The 19,890-nt window shown below is 37.4% G+C and overlaps 1 long non-coding RNA gene across 2 annotated transcripts in view; it reads left to right on the top strand.

Annotated features, from left to right (window-relative positions):
* LOC112438892 (uncharacterized) overlaps positions 1-5,056 on the top strand; it is a 35,529-nt gene extending 30,473 nt beyond the window's left edge. Inside the window, exon 8 of one of the 2 annotated variants that reach the window (XR_010109204.1) lies at positions 4,366-5,056. This is a non-coding gene — a long non-coding RNA (uncharacterized LOC112438892). The remainder of the gene's footprint in view (positions 1-4,365) is intronic. The other variant, XR_004669795.3, reaches the window with a different exon arrangement.
* Positions 5,057-19,890: the final 14,834 nt, after the last annotated feature.

Here is a 19,890-nt window from a genome sequence, read left to right as displayed (position 1 = left end):
CCAACTGGTCTCTGGGCCTTCTGCCTGGAGGTCCTCCTTGCTCCTTTTCACATTGTATCCAATGTGGTCTTTACTAAGCTTGGATCTGATTTTATCTTTCTGCTGATTTAAATCATTCAGCTGCCTCCCACAGATTCATGGTTATGGTCAGATTCCTGAGCAAGGTATACAAACCCCTTCAAGATTTGGCATTGCCTGCTTCTCTGGGTTTATCTTCCATCCTTGTGCCATAAGCACCTTCCTCTCCACTCATATCAAAATGTTTGCCTCTTCCAGAACTTGTTGGAGCCTTTAATATTCTAATATTATCATACATTTCTGAAAGAAGGGTAAGGGTGTAACATTCCTCAAATATATTTAACTTTGGAACATTTTACAGTAGATGTTATATAGAACTAATGTTCTGAGAAACAAACTTAGGTAAATGGCGCTTAACATATTATAGTATATATTGTAATGTGTATCATGCCATTAAGTGTCTTTCATTCTTTATTTATTTTTATTTTTATTTATTTTTTAAGATGGGATCTCACTCTGTCACCCAGGTTGGAGTGCAATGGTGCGATCTTGGCTCACTGCAGCCTCTGCCTACTGGGTTCAAGCAATTCTCCCACCTCAGCCTCCTGAATAGCTGGGATTACAGGGGCATGCCACCACGCCTGGCTACTTTTGCATTTTTAGTAGAAACAGGGTTTGGCCAGGGAACTCTTGACCTCAGGTGTTTAAACCAGTATTTCTCAAATTTATTTGACTGCATTTCTTTTTCTTCATGGAATACTTATTAAAACCTTGCAAAACTAGAGTTCACATAACATAAAGAAAATCTTGTTGTCTGGGCATGGTGGCCCATGCATGTAATTCCAGCACTTTGGGAGGCTGAGGTAGGAGTATGGCTTGAGACCAGGAGTTCAAAACCAGCCTAGGAAACATAGCGAGATCCCACTTATACGTTAAAAAACAAACAAAAAAATTTAGTGGGGCATGGTGGTGTGCGCCCATAGCCCCTGCTGCCCAGAAGGCTGAGGTGGGAGGATCGGAAGGCTGAGGTGGGAGGATTGCTTGAGCTAGGAGGTTGAGGCTCCAGTGAGCTATGATCATGCCATTGCATTTCAGCATGGGAGACAGAGAGAGTACCTGTCTCAAAAAAAAAAAAAAAAAAAAAAAAAAGAATGCCCCGGGCTGGGCGCCGTAGCTCACGCCTGTAATCCCAACACTTTGGGAAGCTGAGGCTGGTGGATCATGAGATGAAGAGTTCAAGACAAGCCTGGCCAACATAGTGAAACCCCATCACTACTAAAAATACAAAAAACTAGCCATGCATGGTGGTGGGTGCTTGTAATCCCAGCTACTCTGGAGGCTGAGGCAGGAGCATTGCTTGAACCCGGGAGGCAGAGGTTGCAGTGAGTAGAAATCGCACCGCTGCACTACAGCCTGGATAACAGTGTGAGACTGTCTCAAAAAACAAAAACAAAAACAAAAAAAAAACAAAACAGAATGCCCCATCTCACATTGTAAGGTCTATCGCATACAAGACAGCTATCTGTTTTGTCTTGTCATTTAAACTTTTTTTAATTTAAATTTTATTATTTGAGATGAGGTCTCACTCTGTCGCCCAGGCTGGAGTACAGTGGTGTGACCTTGGCTCACTGCAACCTCCGCCTCCCAGTCTCGGGCAATCCTCCCACCTCAGCCTTCCAAGTAGCTGGGACTACAGGTGCGTGCCACCACATCTTGCTGATATTTTTGTATTTTTGGTGGAGACATATTTTCACCATGTTGCCCAAGCTGGTCTTAAGCTCCTGAACTCAAGTGACCCACCTGCCTCGGACTCCCAAAGTGTTGGGATTGCAGGCATGAGCCACCGCACCTGGCCTAAACTTTTTAAATATACTCATTCACATAAAGTAGCTCACACAGAAAAGTATTGATGTTCTTTCAAAACCATCAGGAACATCAGCTTTTATTTGAATGAACAGAAAATAGAAACTGATTGCTATTCTTTGAAAAGAGGACTCTGTTATATACATACCATAGCCTTCTGTTAGCTATTCAGTAAAAGTCTTTGATGTTTCTGCAATAAAGCAAAGTGATTTCAAAAAAAAAAATTGCCTCTGTCCTCATGGCCTCCATAGGTGTCATTCTTTCTACTTAAAATCTTACTTTTTTTCTCTACCCAGTTAATTTTCATCCTTCAAGATGTTTAAAAGGAATGTTACCAACCTTTTAATGGTAAAGATATATTTTTTTATCTGTACTTCCAAAGCATCCTCAGCAAATATCCTAGCACCTGTCATACAGGATTACATTTGCTGGGGCATGACTGTGTCTCTCACCAAATATGAACACTCTGTGAAGGTGAAGAAGTGTGTCATTTTGACTGTATATCCTCCAGAACCTAGAAGTGGGCATGGGATGTAGAAAATGCTTGTTAAATTAAATAAAGAATTGTATGAGTCAATACAACAAGTAGGTAATGATGCAAAGAAATATCTGAGGTTTGCTGGGAAGGCAGACTTACAAAGCACACCTTCTTAAGAACAATTGCTCATGGCTAAATAGCTCCTTTTACAATCTCACCACCAATCTTTCCATTCTGTGGAAACCACACTTTTCAGGTCCAGCCTGCTCTCCCAAGTACTCTAGGTGAGGCTTATCTCCCTCCATAATAAACACCCATTGGATATCACAAATTCTTGCCTAACCAAGCTATCTCATTTCCATAAACCAATTAGCTCAACATTTCCATCTCTTCTGATATTTTTCCCAAGTAATTAGAAAATTCCATTAGTGTTCTTATAGCTAAACATAGAATTCATCAATATTACTCCTTTAATCTATAGGCAGCTCCATTGCTTCATTAGACTATAATATATAGAAGAAAGACTAAGGGCTGCCGAGTCAGAGACTTGAATGTGAACCCTGGCTTTTCCACTTTCTATCTGTGCCATGTAGGGTGTGTTACTTGTGTTACGTTTCTCTTTAGGCCACAGGCGCTCTTCCAGAAAGTTGTGCATTACAATATCATCTATGTGTTGTTTTTATAGTATGAGACAGTGAGATCTATAAAGCCTCTAAACTCCCCTAACAAAGAGTAAATTCTCTGTAGATAGTAGATCAATAGTAATTATGTGTATCAATATGAAGAATCTTTCAACTGATATTGGATATACCAAATTTCATTTCGTTTCATACTCCTAGATCATAGAGTTTTTGTAACTGCCTGAAGGGGTCACCTTGCCTGCTGCCTAGACAGAACTGATTTATCCAAGGCAGGGGAATTGCAACGGAGAAAGAGTAATTCACGTAGAGCCAACTGTGTGGGACACCGGAATTTTATTATTACTCAAATCAGTCTCCCTGAGCATTTGGGGATCAGAGTTTTAAAAGATAATTTGGTGGGTAGGGGCTTGGGAAGTGGGGAGTGCTGACTGGTCAGGTTGGAGATGGAATCATAGGGGGTTGAAGTTAGGTTTTCTTAATGTCTTCTGTTCTTGGGTCAGATTACTGGTCTGGGTGGTATGAGCTGATCCATGGAGTGCAGGGTCTGCAAAATATTTCAAGCACTAATCTTAGGTTTTACAATAGTGATGTTATCTCCAGGAGCAATTTAAGGAGGTTCAGACTCTTGGAGCCAGGGGTTGCATGACCCCTAAATTGTAATTTCTAATCTTGTAGCTAATTTGTTAGTCCTGAAAAGGCAGACTTGACCCCAGATAAGAAGGGCGTCTTTTTGGGAAAGGGCTTTTATCAATTTTGTTTCAGAGTCAAACCATGAACTGAATTCCTTCCCAAAGTTAGTTCGACCTATGCCCAGGAATGAGCAAGGACAGCTTAAAGGTTAGAAGCAAGACAGAGTCAGTTAGGTCTGATTTCTTTCGGTCATAATTTCCTCAGTTATAATTTTGCAAAGGTGGTTTCATTTTCAATAAATAGAGTATATGAGACCTGAGTCTCCGAGTTGTAGTGGTAGAGAGGTATCTTATTACAGTTATAATAGCATTACATAAACTTGTGTTAATATTGAGGTCACTTAATTTTTTGACTGGAAAGGGTCTTATTGCTCTTCAAATACAGATGTGGACATAAACGTGAAAGATGGCAAAAGATTCAGGCCTGAGCCTCTGGCTAGATTGTATTTCCCTTTGCTCAATTCCTTCATCCTTTCTTGCCATTATTTCCATGGTTCTGTAATCCCCTGTCTCAGTACTCCACATTCTGAATTATTTTTGTTCATATCTGGCCCACATTATTATTCATTAGAGTCACTTCTTTGGTCCACTAAATTCAATATCTCATGGTTTTCTTGAAGAGTTAGTTGTATAAATCTTTTCTCTCTTTCTCATTATTCCCCATTTGCCTCCCTAGATCCATCCTTCCTTTTCCTATACTTTGCTCAGCAGCCTGGAAGATTGACCTCAAAAGCAAAATCACCTGGATTTCCCTGCCGTTTGGCTTTCAAATGTGCTCAGCCAATGACAGGCTGGAAAGAAATTGACAGCTTGGAAAAGAGGAAGACTGGTGTACAAGATCCCTTCCACTCCCATCTCATTACCTGCCATGGTCCTAGCAGTGGCTGTTCTTATTATGGCCACAACTACTCTTGGACAGGCCAACATCCACAACTCCATCCTTCAACTAGGCTTCATTAACACTGTCCCTCGCCCTTATCTCTTTCTGTGTAGGGGTGATAAAGGTTTCCTGACATCAGAGTTCCTGAGTGCCTCATATATTCTTGTTGGTCCCTGAACCTTGCCCCAACATCAATAAAAAGTTCCTTCATTAAATAATTTTCAGTTGAATCTTTCCTGCTGGGATCTGTCCAATTCGACTTTAGCATACTTTTCGTGCCAAGAAAATGATAGTTTCTTGCCAGGATTTGGCTCAAAGCGCTCACAGTGGGTGAGGGGATGAGATTACTTATTAAGTGATAAAATGGAGATCACAGTGGTTAACTTGCCTAAGATCACATGGTTGGTCAACTCATGGTCGATTCATTAAAATGTTAAAACATAGAATCAGTCAGGCAGTGGATATAATAGATAAATAAAACACACACGTACCCTTAATAATTTATATTCTAGGCCAGGTGCGGTGGCTCACGCCTGTAATCCCAGCACTTTGGGAGGCCAAGGTGGGTGGATCACCTGAGGTCGGGAGTTCAAGACCAGCCTCACAAACATGGAGAAACCCCATCTCTACTAAAAATACAAAATTAGCTGGGCTTAGTGGTGCATGCCTGTAATCCCAGCTACTCAGGAGGCTGAGGCAGGAGAATCGCTTGAACCCAGGAGGTGGAGGTTGCGGTGAGCCGAGATCGCACCATCGCACTCAGCCTGGGCAACAAGACTGAAACTCCATCTCAAAAAAAAAAGTCTATACACACACACACACACACACATATATTATAGTATAAGGAGAAAGGTGTATAACCGATATTTAAAATGTAGCAATAGTAAATACTCAATGCTAAAGGAACCCTGAATTTAATCTAGGCATTGTGGATGAAACCATGAGAGAGATGGGGAAAAACATGATTATCTGAGTAGAATGAAAAGCATATGTTCAATCTGTCCTCCCTCATCATTTTTCTTACTACCACTCTAATGTGTAAAGTCTAATCCAATCACTAGCTGTTTTCTTCCAGGCTGCTTGCAATAACCTCCTGTAAAGTAGTATATCATCTGTGCTTTTCATCATCTAATCTATTCTCTACACTGGGGTCAGAATGATCATTAAAATGCAAATCTGAGACAATTCTCTGCTTACAACTATTTTTTCACTCTCGATTTTCCCTAGGGTAAAAAAAAAACATGGCTAACAAGTTCTTACATAGACTGCCCGTTTCATGAACTTTGTCTCTAGCTAATGACCTTCTCTTTTTTTAATGTTAACTTATATAATCTGCTTTTAGTTCCTTGAAAAGTTATTCTTCTTTGACTCCAAGACCTTTGCACATTCTATTCTGTCTTTAATATTCCTCTGAACCGCCTGTCATTTATGTTGATGATTTCTATCCATACTTCAAGCATTAGCTCAGCAATTACTTCCTTGAGAAAGCTGCCCATGAAAATTCCTAGACCAAACGAGGTCCCTGTTATATGCTGTCAGGACACCCGACAGTTACTCTTTACAGTATTTATCTCAATTCTAATTAAGTTAAATGTGTTTGTTGTTCTTATGTTTTTCACTTTTTGAGAACTGGCATGATTTCCGTCTCTTCACTACTTTAGCCTCAATGTTAGATCCAGTGCTGTATAGGCTGTAAGAGCTCAGTAAATAATTTTTGAAAGAATATGTGAATATAAGAAAACTCAGACTCTGAGAAATCATTTTGCATTGGGGAAGGTGCAAGTCATTCGGAGTGATGAAACTATGACGGGAGAAGACTGCAAAGGGCAAGTCTTGAAAGGGCCTTAAATGCACCATAGGAAATTTAGACTTTTGTCCGTTGTGATAAACAGTCATTATCATTATCATTGTTATTACTTTTAACAAACTTGGACTTGTTCAGATTTGTTGACTGGATGAAGAATAAGTTGATGCAGAAAGAAACTGTAATCAGACAGACCAATGAAAAGAAAATTAAATGATCTGGAAGTCAATATTAAGAGCATACACTAAAGTAGTGCTTCTCAAATTTGGTGCCTATCATAATCATTGGTTGAGGTCATAAAGCCCACAGAGGCCCAGCCTTCTCGAAGTAGGATAGATCCTGAGCCTTTTTATTTTCATCAAGTTCCTCGAGAAGTTCTGAAACCCATACAAGTTTGAGGACCCCTGAAGTAAAGTAAGGCAGTGAGATATACTCTTGATCTGGCTCAATAATAAAAATTAGAAGAGCACAACAGAGTGGTACATTTTAACTATCAGGTATATTAGCTAATGTGGGGAGGTATAACTAGCCCTACAGCTTTATGACTGGCATGAAACTCACTTGTATTCTCCCCAGATTTTGGTGTCTGGACTCTGCAAAATCTATCTCAGTTTGCCACTGAAAGTTAAAGCCAGGCCGGGTGCGGTGGCTCATGCCTGTAATCCCAGCACTTTGGGAGGCTGAGGCGGGCAGATCACGAGGTCAGGAGATCAAGACTATCCTGGCTAACATGGTGAAACCCCGTCTCTACTAAAAATACAAAAAATTAGCCTGGTGTGGTGATGGGCGCCTGTAGTCCCAGTTACTCGGGAGGCTGAGGCAGGAGAATGGCGTGAACCTGGGATGTGGAGCTTGCAGTGAGCTGAGATCTCGCCACTGCATTCCAGCCTGGGCGACAGAGCAAGACTCGGTCTCAAAAAAAAGAAAAGTTAAAGCCAGAATTCCTCCTGACATGATATGTAACAGATTATAAAAGAACTTGGATATTCTAATTCCCAGTGTATCTATGATAAGGTCTTAAAAATCACAAGTGAAAAATTTATGACATTTTAGAATATATATCGATATTTAGAATATCTATATATGTTTAGAATATCTATGTATATATATTTAGAATAAATATGTGTATATATTTATATGTGTGTTGTGTGTGTTTGTGTGTGTATATATATACATATATATATTTCTACATGCATTATTGCCGTATTGTCAACTTGATGTATCCATAAAAGAACACATGTGAAATTCACTGTGGTGTTTTTGAGTTTGCTAGGGTAATATATGCCCATTTGTTGCCAAATCTATTGTGATTCATGGAAGTTTAGCATTGCATCCAAACTCTGGATAAAGTTAAATCTTGTGAAAGTCTCAACTGTGAAAGTGTTTACTTATTAACTGAATTTTAAAAGGTACCACCCACATGCTAGCATGGTGCTAATATTTGCTGATATTTGGTACTACTGAATTTTTTTTATGTGCATTGCAGATTTAATATTAGTTTGATATCTGTTTAGTGTCTGGTGAATGTTAACATTCCTTGCCATTTGGACTTTAATAGAAAATATAACAACTGGGCAATTTTCAGGAGCAGGAATCAGAAAAGATCCAAATAATGCAGTGGTTCATTTTGTTATTATTCCTTAGTCTAATACTACCACATAATATAATATATTCTAAATTTTTGAAATGTAAAGAAAATATTTCTTCATTTGTTGCAAACGAGAGACAACCTATGATAGCAGAAATGACTTCAGTTCTGATTCAAATACTGCTAACCAAATCTGGGACCCTGGGCTAAGCCCTTAACCTTATTTGAGTGTCAGTTTCTTCACCTTTAAAATGATGGGGATGACTAGCCTCTAAATATTACCACTTGTTCTACAATTCTGTGATTCTAAGTTCTACTGACTGAACATCTCTATAGATTTTAATAAAAATATGATCTAATTTGGGAACATCTGTTATCATCTGTAACATATTCTGCCAAGTCCTTGACCTTAATTTTACTGTAGACATCAGATGTTCCTTCATAGACTCTGCCCTGCATTTTACCAGAGGAATATCAGTTATGCTTGTGTCTGGAGTAGTGTCAAGCTGACTGAAAGATATGCCCTATTTGTTAATATTATCATTAAATGATTTCTTAGGGTTTTAAATACCACCAATGATATAGTTCAGTGCTATTTTAGCATTAGAAATTACATAAGCATCCTTTTTGCATTATTATTTTTATACTTATTGCAAAATACAAGTGTTCTTGTTAAAGGCATTATACTTTCTCTAAATGTGGATTGAAAAATAATTCTGTAACATACATATTAACATATTAATTGATTAAATAAGCAGCTGTTTCATTTTCCCTAATAAATAAATAAATATTTCCTTACTAATAACAGTAACTATTTCCATCATTTATCTAAAATTTGCTTCGTTGGATTAAACATTTAATTTTTATAATTTCTTACCTACAATAAGAGTTTGGGCTATAAAAAAATAAAGTTTCCCAAATTTTAACTTACTAGAATGGAGATATGTATATATCTCCTTGGTTTATAGTAAATCTGTGAAGAAATAAATATATACATATTTCTATTTTATATGATATATAGAATTATATATCATATATATAGAATTTTTGCAATCTATGATTTTACTATTTGTGAAGAATATAACTTATTTAAAGAAAAAGTGTATCCCTCTATGGTTAATTACTAAGCAAAGGCAAAGCTTTGACTCCAAAAGGAAGAATGGATAATAAACAAACACATAATTCATTAGACTCAGCACACTTCAGTGCTTTGCCTCTCTGAGTCTAAGTTTCCCAATATGCAGATGCTGGTGGGGAAAGGGCAAGGTAGTGATCACCTTGAGAGATATAGTGGATTATTTGAGATAACAGTAGAACAGCTCTTGCCCCATAGTTATCGGTTAGTGGACAATAACCACTATTTAATGATTAATTTAATATGCAGAATAAAGCTACAAACAAGAAGATTCCCTGGGCTCATGCTGTTTTATGACTGCACGTGAGGAACATGCTTATTTTATGTTGCCTCAGGCTCTTTCCTTTAGTTAGTCAGACAAATGTCAATAAGCACATTGGGCTTCTTACCACTGTCTTCCTTAGTTTAGTTCTGTTCCTGATCCTGTATTATTGGTCAGAATTGGCCATATATTTACAGAATTTGAGGATCAAGTGTTGATTTTTTTCTCCCAATATAATTTAGTCTTTTAAAATTAGCTTTCATTTAGCCTTTTAAATAGCCTTGTCCCTTTTTTTCCCTGGAATCCATTGATTACTCCATAAAGAAAAATTCGGTATCATCAAACATGTGTCCTTATGAGAAATAAACAATTTTAGTATTTTGCAAAAGAAATTCTAGAAAGCATAGTGAGGGTATGCATTAACTTCCTCTGATCATTTTACCCCACTATACCACTATCTTCTCCAGTCCTTTTATCCCAGGTTACTTCTGGCCCCAGCCTGTTTGTGCTGGGTGCCTTGCTTGGCTATTTGGGGTCTTATGCTCCCACAGAGCTGCCTGCGGTGTTTGTGCTTGGGAAGTCCAGGTACCTCATGGAAAGGAGTGGAGAAAAGAGACAGAAGAGGAAAAAAAATCAATTTTCATTGTGCTTTGCAAAAGTACAAAATGTCCTTGTAAAGATGGCCTCTTACATATACTCACTATACCCCATTGTGGGCTGGCTAGGACAGCACTTACAGTCTCCTTGGTAAAGACATTGGCGCTCATAAGGGTTAAATAACTTGCTCAAGGTCATGCAATTTGGAAACATTCCAATCCAGTTAAAAGCCTATATCTTCCAAATGCAGCTCCAGGATTCTTTCCATTAGTTCATTCCAACATCTCTATTCTGGGACTATTATCGGTAGTGCCTGAACTTGTTTTTGGGAATTCCCGTCATTCATGCAAGGGTTTCATGAAGTACTTTGATTATGAAAAAAGGAGAAATCTTAAAGCTTTGCTGTGATGACAACTAAGAATGTTAACAGCTAATATATTAAAATAAGATGTAAAACTTTAGCAAAGATACGTATCCCCTCACTGTATCTTCTCACAAGCAGAGTGATTAACACTGTCAGAAGCTTCCCCCATAGCAGACATGAGAAGAATAGTAGGAGTAGGTAGTTATGTTTCTGTCAGAATAGGCAAAATTTTCTTCTGTGAATTCAGGAGAAAAGGATGAGATTGCTATGAGATCAATATTGGCTTATTTCATTCAGTACAAACAGCATAGAATCTACCAGTGGTAGGGACCAGGGTAGTAGGATGCCTTGAACATGTGCTCAGAACAATTAAATAAATTGTTTTTATGTTGTCAGGTGAATGAGATCAAAGCATTCAGAAAATGCCCATGGATTTCAAGAAAATAAATACTTCATAGTTCATAATAGTTCAAATTAGTTGTTTTAGCAATAAATAAGCCAGCACATATTTTCTGAATTTTTTTCTTTTGTAAAGATGGAGCCCCACATCACATTATAATCATTCAGAAATTTTAAAAAATGAAATAAAACAGCAAATCCTATTTCAAACCAATTAAACCCCTCTCTGAGGGAGGTGCCTGGTTATATATTTTTTAATGCTCCCTAGGTGATTTGAGCCTGTGGCCACAGTTGAGAAACAGTGGTTTGTAACATCAATGGTCTTGGGTAACCTACCAAGAAAGTTTTTTTGGTCATGAAGTTTTATGTGCATCTACTTCAGGGTCAGTGATAATATGCCCTTTCTTCTTTTTCACGGTGGCTCTATTCATAATCCCTTAGTTTTCTGAAGGGGATCTAAGGTGGACACACCAGCCTGCAGTGTCCCTTGCAATGATAAGTGAAATGTAAGAAGAGTAACATGAGAGCTGAGTCAGGGTCCAAGTCCTGTACAGGCTTCTTATTGCTTGGTGACAAGTTACTATGACTGTTTCTTGCTTTTTCCTTGTCTTGTTCCATCATTTTCTTTATCCTTTTTCTCATTTCCCATCTTATTTATTTATTTGGGTTTCTCAGTTTCTTGTGTGTGTGCGTGTGTGTGTGTGTGTGTGTGTGTGTTTTCCATTTTCTTTTTTTGGGGAAAATATACTTGCTTGAGGATAAGAAAGGGAGTCTAAAACCAATGCTAATGGGCATCTATTGTAATACCAGCTGATTCTACCATGTTCACTTTAATTTTTGGTTCAACAATCATTTTTCAAATGGCTTAGATATTTGTATGATTCCCAGCTATTCTAGATGATCACAGCGTAACTTAGCTTTTGATTTAAATGTCATACATGAGGAATACTTGCAAAGTATTAATTGGTTAAATTTTAGTGGTTATTTTTCAATAACCATTAATTCATTATCTTTTTTGTTATGGATAGTTCACCTATAATATTCTCAGTGAAGACCATATCCTATTAATTAATTTAGCTTTCTAAAAACATAATTGATCTGGAATTCCAGGGAAGAAAATTTTGTGAAAGAGATGTCTTATCATTTTAAAAGCCTTTCTTCAGTCTCCATTGTCCAAAAGCAAAGTTATAATGGAGAACAAATTGTACAGTAAATGTTTACATGTTTTCCTTGTGATCTAACATGTATAAATTTAAAACTCACACACAAACATTATGCACTACAGATGATTAAAAATAAAGAGTCTAGAGAATAATGTGTGATCTTACTTTCTTTAGTGTATGTATTTGTGTCAATACCAGTGGCTGAGCGGTATACAATTTCACTTTCCTTTAGCTCCACAGTAAACTCAAGATCATTTCTAGATGCTTCTCAGCTTTTCCAGCTCATGTGGAGCTGTAGAAGGGGAGGGTAGAATGTTTCTGCTTCAACAGGGATTTTTCCCAATCCACACTGAATGAAATATCCATGTGTCTAATAGTTCATTTATTAATCTTTGTTCTGAGTTCTTTTTATAACTAGAATTTTTAGTTCTTCAGCACAGTCTAGCAAGTCTCATTTCTAATGAAATAAACTTTAACTAAATGCATTTGACTTTCTGTCAGGTAAAAGTTAAGAACACTAAGTTAGTCCTAGACTCTTCTCAAGGAGCCTTCAGACCACTGAGTGAGAAGGATATAAATGATCAATTTCATTAAAGCACAGTAAGTGCCGTAATAACACAGAAGAGGAAAAGACACATGCTGCTTAGAAGAGTAATAAAAGAACACCCCCAAAATTACACATGATTTCAGCTTTGAAAGATAATTAGCCGTTAGCTAGGAAAAGAAAATGGTGACTGTATGCAAAGACACACTGGCAGATTCAGAGATCATGTGGAATTCAGAGTGGTTAGATCAGGACATTTATCAAGAAGCGGTGGGTGGAGGGAGGATTCTGAAAAGTTTAATGAAAGTCTGATCTTGAAGGTTTCTATTCTCTAAGGACTTTGGACTTGATTCTGTCGGTAATAAGGCAGTAAAAGGAAATTTAAAGCAGAAGTGATGTGTGAATATCTGTTTTTTATGAAATTATTTTTAGCATATGAGGATTAATTAGGAATCAGTAGCAGGTAAAGCAGTACAAAAAAAGAGATGTTCCTAGCCTTGGAGAGAAGATAGAGAAGAGGATTAATGCTTGCCAGATGTTCATGAAATGTAATTGACAGGGCTTGCTATTGGTTGGGCTTAAATTGTGAAGGGGTTTGCTTAGGAGGTTAACTTTGAAGTACCTGAAATCACTAGGGGTAATTAACAAATCACTATAAATTCATGCATGGCGTTTGAGGGAGAGTTGAAGTAACACTGATATACTAGACAAAGTGCAGAGTGGTTAGAATGAAAAGATAAATTAACCAAAGGCAAAACTGCAATGGCAGGGTTTTCATTGTCAGATTGTAGAAGGTGCTATCTTTAGTAGAATTCTCCACTTTTGCAGTTTAGTAGGATTTCTACAGGTTCAACTGAATGAATTATCTTCTGAATCATCCAATATAAATTATATTTTACATGCCCTTTGAATCTCTGAGAAGAGAACTGGCTTAATTGGTAGTATATTATCCTTTTTTATTTTTAAAGACATCGAGGTATTAGAACAGTAGTGATATGTTTCTTCATAATAATAACAGTAGTGATTACTAATTACCTTGAAATGTTAACTAGAAGTACAATGCTAAGGGTTATATTTACAGTTCTATAAAGTAAGAACAATTCATAGCGTTATTTTATTACAGCTGAAGAAAATGAAGCTTGGAGAGTTCCAAAACTAGGATTCAACTATGGGTTTCACGTCTCCAAGATCGCATGCTCTACACCAGCGGTTTTGAAATGTTACTGATGCCTAGATCCACCTAGAGATTTTGGCTTAATTGCCGTGAGTGAAACTCAGTCCTAAAAGTTCCCCTGATAATTCTAATTACAGCCAGATACGCAAACCACCTTTTCAAACCTTATCACTTCACTGTCTTCTACTTTGGAAGATACCATCACAATCACAATCTCAATGGCTCCCCCTGGAGCTCAATGCAGATAGTGCACTATGGAGTTGCACAGTGTGGCAGCTGTGCCTAAACACACATTCACCCTCTGGAAAACCCTCAAATCCGAGAGTTTGAATAAGTATAATTAATTCAAAGCCATTCTTTATACTAAAAAAATGAGAGTCTGGAAAAATTTTCTAACTTATTAGGATTATGTAAAAGTTTTTATCATATTGTTTTTATATTTATCAAGAAAAGATATAATCAATATATTTGATTGAATACAGGTATAACCAATAAAAAATCACAGAGTGAGAATATTTTAATTTTTGAAATGGAGGGCAATGTCATGATGTGACTATTCATAGCTATTTTGTTAGAGGATGATAGAAATGATACAACCATGAAATGAGGGGGATTAGAATGAACTACCGATCTCAAAACGTGCAGTTTTCTCACTGCTTTGGAAAACCTCTGGCTTTACTTACTCGTGTGAGGACTTCACAGAGCTCCTGGCCAACTAGAAGGGGCCAAGAACCCATCCAAAAATAACAAAATCAAGGAAGAGGTAGGACAGTGCTAGGCTGAAGGTCTAGACAGAGTCAGCTCTGTTATGGTGCTGGGAGGGTGCAGTGTGATCCTGGAAAGCATGAGAAAAGTTTTATGAATGAAGGCAGTGGGAATGCAAGGAGAGCAATACAAACATTTGTTCTTATGGAAAGAGAATGGGCATTGGAGATAGATCAGTCTACTCTCATACTTCACTAGCTGTGTGATCTTAGGTCAAATCATTAACAACTCTGAATTTCAGTTTGCTTTTCTATAAAAAGAGGTAGTAATGAACTTATAAATGTGAAAGTACCTAACCCAGAACCTTGTTACTGATTTTTTTCTCCACATTGGCTTCAGCTGAAAGACAGTGGTAGGGAAAGCAGGAAGCTCCAGGGAACAGCAAGGTGGTGGTGGTGGTAAATCAAAGAGAAGGTGGAAATGAGGTGGGCTAGAAATGGAACAGTTTCAAGAACAGACACACACAATCAATTCCACTTGCTTGCAAAGGAAAAACCACCACTGTAACGCAGCAGCCTCTTATCCATCCGGGGTTAATTCAGCTTGCCATGCTTTTGGCAGCACGTGCTGGATGCTCTGTAGGGTCCCCTCACAAAGAGCACAGGCTACAGTCACTTCATTTTCTAATGCTGCTGCATGAGTTTTCATTTAATTAAGAAGGCTAACCTTTAGAATGACAGTTTATTTATTTTTTCTTCCTTTAGCTAGTTTACTATGATCCTAATGCAAGCTGAAAATCTGATAGTAAAGAGGCCCAAGGTTTCACTGATAAGGCTAACGTGTTGTTTCTGTATTTACAGAAAAAATATTAATAGGCATATTTATAGATGCATAAGCCAAAATCCCTTTCAGATAAATCTGATCTTAAGTTGGTGGGAACAGTAGGAAAGGAAAGATAAGCCCTGGAGGAGTATATATCAAAAAGACATCCCATACACCAAATAACTGAGGCCCTAACAACACATGTGCTTATAATTAGCTGTATTAAAAGCATGTAAAGTTAGATTCTTACTCAATCCTCTAAACCTCTGGATATGGAGAAGTAGCTACTTAAAGCCTCTGTTGTGCACAGCGTCTGTGGTGCTCTCTAGACAGAATGGCCAAATGAACTAGGGAGAAAGGGGAGAGTGACTCGTTATGGTGAATGCCATGGGGCCACAGCCCTGCATGCTCTGTCTTTGCCCATGGTTGATGATGCTGTCCTTTGTCCTCTATAGTATTAGCAAGCAGCTGGGGACCCTCAAGCACTGGCAGAGTCTAGAGAATAATGCGTCATTTGCTGTGCCCTGGATTTATCCACAAACTCCCATGAGCCGGTGTCTGCTTAGAGAGTTCGCCAGATCTGCCCTGACCCTAAGTATACCTGCCATAACCGTTATGCTTGTGTTGTTTCTTCTTGGGTGCCGTTTTCTCTTTCTGTTAGGGAATACTTTTTGTCGGCTCTACACGGAGACTGTTCACATGAATGGAATTCTGAATGGAGATTCTATTACTAAACTAGAGCTAACTCTGACTGTTCCTGACTGTGTCTGCTGACTAAGGAGTGCCCCATTTTCATTAACTGCTCGGCCTCACACTAGGATCACTCATACGGATGATGGTGATTTTTTTTTTTTTTTTTTTTTTTTGGACACTGAGGGTAGCAGTGAGTCTTTTCCCAGCTTCGCCCCATTGGTAAGCCACCAGGTATCACTGGTTTATTGACAGATTAAATAAAATAATACCAGGACTATTATAACGGACCCTTGGGTCCAGAGGAATTCTGAAGTTTGTGTTTCCCCCACTGTGAGCACCTTTAATCCTGTACCCTGACAGCAACAAGCAAGTATTGAAGGCAGAGTAGCAGATTTCAATTCTCTTCTCATTAAATATAAAATAGAGCAAATAAACAAATAAGCTGTGACTGGGATCTTAGGATGAACACTCCTAGGTAAGTTCTATACCACATTATTATGTCCCCTAGTTTTTACTGATAGTGTTAGTACAAATAGCAAATTAACATTACTTTCCCAGGCATATTTCCACTGAATGAAAAGAGAATAGTTCTTATGTTGCTAATATAGCAGCCTTGCTCCAGGTACCAACATCACTTTAAATGAAGAAAAGGTCAAAGAACAATGAAGCAGGAAGTACTGCTGCACTTACAGCATCTCCTGCTATCTTCCCGGCACTCTTCCCATCTTTGGATATTTTCAACCCATTATAAATGAGTTCACTGGAGGTCGAGTGATTTGCCACATACCTGAATGAACTGTAGAAAAGAAGTGCTATAAAATTCTTTTTGTGTATCCATTGGTACTCACTCCTACACCCACAAATACACACACACACACACACACACACACACAAATACATATATATGTTCTTATTTTAACATAACCAAGCTTTAAAAGCTGTTTGTCATCTTTAAGCTCTACTATATAATAGATTTCAACTTAGCTCATTATATACCTTATGCAAAATTCGGGGCCAAACAGCAATTTTTATAGCATGCTAGTTATTTCTTCTAACAGCAGTGGCAGGAAAGAGTCCAGCTATTTTAATTTGAGCTGGCATGGTATTTAAATGTGTTCTTATACAGGATAATAGCAATCATTGCACAAATCACAGTAGAAATATAATTCATCTATAAACAGAATGCAAGGTAGAGGGCCATATGACCTTTACAAGGACCTGTGTGGAAAATTCTGTCCTAGCTTAAAATTCTATTTTTAGTAGGACAGATATTCTCTGACAAAAGGTTTTTTCCTCTGTCTTATTTATTTTCAGGTATTAACAACATCTGCAATGTTTCCTCCAGTTGATGTTATCGTCCATATGGCAGATTTAACATCATGCCTGTCAGTTTTCTAAATCTTCCCAGGGAGAAGCAGTTTTGCACTCAACTCCTTATGTATCATTCTAGCTCTTATTTCTTTTTCCAGTTAAAAGGCCTGTGAAGCTAAATGAAACTAGAAGCTATAACTGTTATCCAGAGCTAGTGACCCTGGATTTCTCTCCAGGGAACCAACTGCATCTATTTAAAATAAACTTTCAGGTGAGCATTTGGGAAATCTTTACTAAATAGAAGGGCTCTTGATAGAATGCAGTAGTCTCTACAATAGAACATTGACCTTGACCATGCAGGACAACTTTGAGGTTGTTGCAGCATTGTAAATGAGGGCCCAATAATCTAATATGGATATCCATTAAAATACTTTTCTTCAGTATCCATATGGTTGTCAAACTAATACTAGACAGGGGAGAGGAAAAACTGCTAATGGTGATTCCCTTTTACTTCCTTGGTAATGGCTGCAAGTGAGCGTGAGCATGTGTAGATGGGCACAAGGCTAGGAAATCTAAGTCCAAAATAAATTTTCTTTGATTAATTTTTTAACAAATCATAAATATTAATTATTCATTTATAAACACAAACATTCTATTTTCTATCTCCACTTTTCCCTATTTCTTATTGTATTGAAATAAAAAGAAACGAAACTAGCTTCATCTCTTAACACGTCCCTGCTCCTCTTGGGGCAGTGGGGGAAGAGACAGAGAAGCAAAAACCAGTTGTGTAATATGAAGTGTGGCAATATGATGGGAGATCTAACTCAGGGTGTGGTGACAAGGAGAAAGAAAGGGGTGTGGTCAAAGGTAGATACAAATAAAAAAGGTCATAGGATGGAATGGAGCAGAAAATGTGGTGCTGGCTCTTTTTTCTAGCAAATCTGTATCAAACGATTGGCAGGTGCTGTCTATAACGTTGTGTTGTAAGGAGCCATAAACCCACTCATTGGCCTTACAAAGGCTAGAAGCATTTGTTTCCACAGCACTCAATTGGCATTGGCATTGGCATTGTACCACTGAGGTCATATTGTGTGGTGTATTTGGCTGCCTATCTTCCCCCATAGGCCACCAGAGTGAATGGTCTTTGATTTATCCATCTCTATTTTCTCAAAGCTAGCAGAGAGCCTGGCACACAATAATCACTGAAAAATGTTTGCTAAATGTTTATTTGGAACCTGAGTCAAAACGAATCGTAGTGGTCTTGTCTTTGATAATAAGGGTTTTGCATGAATGGATAGGGAATATGGGAAGAAATTACACTTCCTGTTCAATGTAAGGATATAGAAATAAAACATTAAAAAGAAAGCATAAGAATATGTGCAGAAAGAGAGAGAGGAAAAGAGGACACCCAGGAGAATAGAGATATCACTTCTTGAGGGTGCAATTTGAGAAGAAACAGCTTCAAGGAGACAATGATAGAAGCGAGATCCTGAAACTCCTAACGGCAAGAAAATTTGAGGCACATTTTACAAATGTGTGGCTCTCAGTTGCAGAGGACAAAAACACCTGTTTAGATATCCACAGCTACATAGGATGGCCATGTAAATAAGCCATAGTGCCATTTAAGAAATTGTTCTATCCAAAAGTACTTAAATTTGAGTTTATTAAAAATACAGAAGATAGAGAAACATATTATCAGATACCATAAGGAAAAAAGAAAACTTTTAATGTGAGTCCCTTTAAAAGACAACTAAATCAGTTGTTTTCAGCAAATTTTTAAAGGCAGGAAAAAAAAGGCAGAGGGGCCCTATTCCCAATTAAAGGATATTCAAAAGACATAACACGTAGAATTTATTTCGATCCTCATTTGAAGAAATCAGCTTCAAAAAGACATTTTGCAAAAAAAAACAGGGAAATTTGAATATGGATTAGAAATGAAACAGTGTCAAGGAATTACTGCTAATGTTTGTTGATTGTGATAATGGCACTGTAATTATATAAGAAAATATTCCTCTATTTTAGAGAAACATACTGAAATACACAGGAGTGAAATGACATGATGTCTGATATTTTAAAATATTTCAGGCCAAAGAAGAAAGAAAAAAATTTGAAAAAAAGAGAGATTGGGCAAGAGTAGCAAACCTAAATAATTATTATTACATCTAGGTGATGAATCTATGGTGTTTCTATATTCTTCTCTCTGCTTTTGTGTATGTCTGATTTTTTTAAGTAAACATACCTTTAACATTATATATATTAGCATATATTTTATGTTATAAATGAATGGAGAACCATTGTTATGTTTTGTGCAATCCGTTCACCCCTGGATATAGACTATTTACTGTGAACAGACATCCTTAAAGTATATATTTATGATGTAAATTTAAGTTAATATGTACTATTTTCTTAAATCTTCTTCAGACATAGGGACTACCAATAAGGTCCATTTTTTCTTATGCTAGTCAAATGAAAACCTTGATTTGGCTGTAATTGTAAAAATTCGACTGTATGTTTCACAACTGACTGATGTGATAAAAGAAAAATAATACATTTGTTACTTCTGAGTGATGTAAGATGAAATATCTTTCTGAAGGGTCTTTCAGTGTATCAAAAGGCCTGTTTGCCTCACTAGTGGCTCCTTGGGTTGATTTCTGAAAACAAACAAACACAAACATACCTTTGTGACAGAAGTAAGATAATATATATTCTAGGAATGATTAACATGATAGTTGGTCTGAAATTCATTATCACAAATCACAG

The sequence above is a fragment of the Pan paniscus genome, chromosome 12, assembly GCF_029289425.2.
Source record: "Pan paniscus chromosome 12, NHGRI_mPanPan1-v2.0_pri, whole genome shotgun sequence".
In the NCBI taxonomy this organism is placed as follows: Eukaryota; Metazoa; Chordata; class Mammalia; order Primates; family Hominidae; genus Pan; species Pan paniscus.
The sequence above is the reverse complement of the archived record's forward strand: the minus strand, read 5'-3'. Positions and strand labels throughout refer to the sequence as shown.